General features: G+C 39.3%; 1 non-coding gene across 1 annotated transcript; it reads right to left on the reverse strand.

Annotated features, from left to right (window-relative positions):
- Positions 1 to 3,289: 3,289 nt before the first annotated feature.
- On the reverse strand, positions 3,290 to 3,372 carry TRNAF-AAA (transfer RNA phenylalanine (anticodon AAA)). Its single transcript has one exon. It is a non-coding gene; the product is annotated as a tRNA-Phe (tRNA).
- Between the last annotated feature and the right edge of the window lie 788 nt (positions 3,373 to 4,160).

The following is a 4,160-nucleotide window of genomic DNA, read 5'->3' on the forward strand; positions in this document are numbered from 1 at the left end:
TGTTTTCGTTGTTGTGTGTGGTTTTTTGTGTGTGTGGGTGTGTTTTTTTGTGTGTGTGTGTGTGTGTGTTTGTGTGGTGTGTGTGTGTGTGTGTGTGTGTGTGTGTGTGGTCGGTGTATACAGCTCGACGTCGTAGGGTTCTTTAGAAACGGCAGGTGGGAAAGCATCAGGGGCGGATGATGGGGATGGGTTTAGGAGGATCTGAAAGTGATCCTTCCATCTTGCTAAGCGCTCCTTCTGACGACTGATGATTTTTCATGATCTGTCTTTGACCATTTCTGGGACAGCAGTTTTCTTACCAATGGACTCATTCAGTATCTGATAAAGCTTGCGGGTATCATGCGACCGTGCTGCTTTCTCTAACGACACGGTAGCATCCTCCGACGTTTGGCGGCGGTCCAGACAAACAGAGCGTTTTACCTGTCTGCGCAGCTCTTTTGTTTCTTCTTTAGGGCCGCTCATCTTTTGTCTTCGCTCACCGACTATTGACAGGGTCCTAGCGGTAATCCAGTGCTGTCGTTTGATTTTTGCTTTGCCTAGGATCTCATCAGCAGTTTCTGTCATCACTGTTTTAAAGGTCTCCCATCTCTTCTTGGGGGTTGGGATTTCTTCAGAACTGAGGGCGTCAAATCGGTAAGTCAGTTCCAAATTGAGGGCCTGCCGAACTTCTTTGTCTTGGAGCTTACCGATGTCGAATCCGGCCTTGGGTTTGTTTTTCCTCCGAGTTGCAAGACGTAGCAAAATTTTTGCAGCAACAATCCTGTGGTCAGACCCAGACTGCGAGCCTGTGTCCGCGCCATTGTAAGAGCAAGAGTCCTGTACGGAGCTTCTCCAGCGCTGGCGTACGAGAATGAAGTCTATTTGAGCCTTAGTGACACCGTCATTTGAATGCCAAGTTAAAAGGTGGCTAGGTTTGTGCTGAAATATGGTATTGGTGACAACAAGGTGGTTCATCAAGGCGTAGTTTAACAACCTTTGCCCATTCTTGCATCTGTGACCTTGTCCAAATTTTCCCAGGACTTGTCTTGTGGTTTGGTCAGAGGGACCAACTCTTGCGTTGAAGTCACCTGCAACAATCAAGTAATCACGTGCGGCAACAGAAGAAGACAGCTGCTGTAGCTCGCCTTAGGAATCATCCTTGGTCGCATCAGCGGCATCACGGGCGGGGGCATAGGTAGAAATTATCGACACATTTGCGGGGTTTCCTTTTAGTGTAATTCTGGAAAGTCTACAAGAGACTGATTCCCATTCTAGGAGAGCATTTCTGGTTCTTTGGTTCATGATGAAACCAACTCCGTGGAGTCCCGAATTATCCTCTACTCCGGAGTAGAAAAAATGGAATTGATGTAGCGTTTCAGGAGCTGTAATAACTATGGAGCCAGAACCTGAAATTCTGGTCTCGGATATGCAATGTATGTCTATGTTGTACTTCTCCATCTCATGAACAATAAAAACTTGCGTCGCTTCTTATTTGACGGATCTTACATTCCAGCATCCCACATTTATGCTAGATTTTGCCTGTTTAATGACTGTAGTGGGTTTTCCTAGATTCATGGCATGAAAAGGAATTTTCGACTTCGCTGCCATATTCGAAGTCGCGTCGCCTGCCGGGAACGCCGTAGTATGGTTGGCTTGTTTACTTCTCGACGCCCGCACCAATACAGGGGCCCTGTCGATTGCCGGGGACGCCGTAGCCGTTACAACTTTTCTTCTAGGTCTCAGATCCATCGATATTTCTTGGGAATAGAGTAGACCGCAAGGTCCCCAGTCTTGCGGACCAGTCATGTGTGTAAAGTATTGCATGGTTACCACTAGGGCAACAGTCCAAACATTGACGGTTTCAGGTATCCATGAATAAATTCGAAGGCGAGAAAGGAAGTTGGGACAATTTTTGAAATTGCCCACCTCACCTGCCTAGAGTCTCAGGCAAGTGAGCCTAAACTTGAAAAAGTGGAAATTCTTTCAGATTGCTAAAATGAGCTGAGACAATAAATAGAAACTATTGGGAAAGTGATTGATTACGCAGGGCATCCGTGAACAAGTGCTAAATTGAGAGAGGAATTTGGGACAATATTTGGGGCCACCCACCTACCCAGATTCTTAGGCAAGTGACAGAAAATTTAAAATATTGGTGACAAATTACAATTTTTTTTCAGAATGTGGGGCTAAGCTTTGGCCACGAACAGTTACTATTTGAAGGAATAAAATGGCTATAAACAATTGTTTTTACTGTTACTTCAAGCACTTTTATGGTCCCATGTCAATTTTAAATTCTTGGTCAGCCTTCTTAAGACCATAGGCGGGTCTGCCTTGTTTGCCTCTTTTTTAAATTCTTGATTAGCATGCCTAGGACTCTAGGCACGCATGCTTTTCCAAAAACTAACCTGACCAGTATATGTTCAATAAGAGAGTCATTCATACTCCTGCTAGTTACCCGTGCCACAGCCATTTAAACACTGGCCTCTCAATTCCTTCGACTATCTGTGTTGGCTTTTCTCTGTCTGCAATTACCCAGTCCAGTCTTGATGCGACCTATTGCCCAAAATACTTAATAAATTCAATTCAACTTAGAACATATACTAGCCGAGAACCATCCTCCTTTACATGGATTTACCCAGGCTGGTTCTTATAATCATGTCCTTCTAGATTATGGTAAATAGTGAAACAAATCAAAATTGTAACAGCTACTAGGATTTCTATGTTTTAAATATAAATATGATTATTATTGAAATCTGATTTCTAATCAGACACCTTAACCACATGGCCACGACTGATTGAAAATTATGAGTTTGGTTATGAGTAACCGAAGTTTGCAAGTCCAAATATTTGTCATTGTTGGTTTGAATGTTTAAAGTGTTTGTCTTTCTCTGTTTATGTGGTTGATTCTATTTGTTTACATGTCTGGGTTGGTGTTTAATCTAGAAGGATATGATCAAAGGGACCAAACTTGATAAAACCATTAGAAAGTGGAAAGGATTTTGTCTAGTATATTTCCTAGTTCACAATAATCTTGATTGGACTTATTATTTTTCTATATACTATTATTTTTTGTTCATTAAGGGAATTTTTATAAAGATTACCAATTTAATTCAATTTCTGTGTATAATATTATTTGATAAAAGTATTAAATTAAGTCATGAGTAATCTTTAAAAGAAATATTCATTAGCAAATAAACAATATATTGTTTATATAATAAAAAGGAAATTACAACTCCCTGATACAACAGTAAATGTTCTAACTAATCATTTCCTTATAGATCGGGGTGATGGTTAATCAGATAAAATATCTGGCTATCGGTAGGATTTGAACCTACGCTCCCCAAAAGGAATATGATGTTTAGTCATACGCCTTAACCACTCGGCCACGACTGCTTGAAAGTTATAAGTTTTTAATATAGATATGGTTATTATTGAATTCTTAATTTTTTATGATACGTTGTTTTCAGCTTAATTCAGGGAATATGTATAATATCATTGTTAACACTAAATTAAGGTATAGGTAATCTTGATAAACATTCCCTTTATGAACTAAACATAATGGGCTATATCAAAATAATCATTCTAATCAAGACTCTTATGCAATAGAACATATACTAGCCGAGAACCATCCCCCTTTTCATGGTTTTATCAAGGTTGGTCCTTTTGACCATGTCCTTCTAGATTATGGTAAATGGTGAAACAAATCAAAATTGTCACAGCCACTAGGATTTGTAAGTTTTAAATATAAATATGATTATTATTGACATCTGATTTCTAATCAGACGCCTTAACCGCTTGCCCACGACCGATTGAAAGCTATAAGTTTTTAATATAGATATTGCTATTATTGAATTCTTGATTTTTTATGATAAGTTGTTTTCAGTTTAATTCAGGGTATATGTATAATATCATGTTTTAATGTTAAATTAAGGTATTGGTAATCGTAATAAAAATTTCCTTTATGAACTAAACATAAAAGGCTATATCAAAACAATCATTCCACTCAAGACTCTTATGCAATATAACATTCACTACTTGCAACATTACTACGATATTCAAATCAATGGGCAGAAATCACATTTCATCAACACGCGATAGAGCCAAGGCAAGGAGGATGGTTTTTGGCTAGTATATGATCTATTGCATAAGAGTCTTGATTGGAATGATTATTTTGATACAGC

This window comes from Artemia sp. Qi Xiang Cuo, chromosome 5 (genome assembly GCF_049724085.1).
Source record: "Artemia sp. Qi Xiang Cuo chromosome 5, ASM4972408v1, whole genome shotgun sequence".
NCBI classification, from domain to species: Eukaryota; Metazoa; Arthropoda; class Branchiopoda; order Anostraca; family Artemiidae; genus Artemia; species Artemia sp. Qi Xiang Cuo.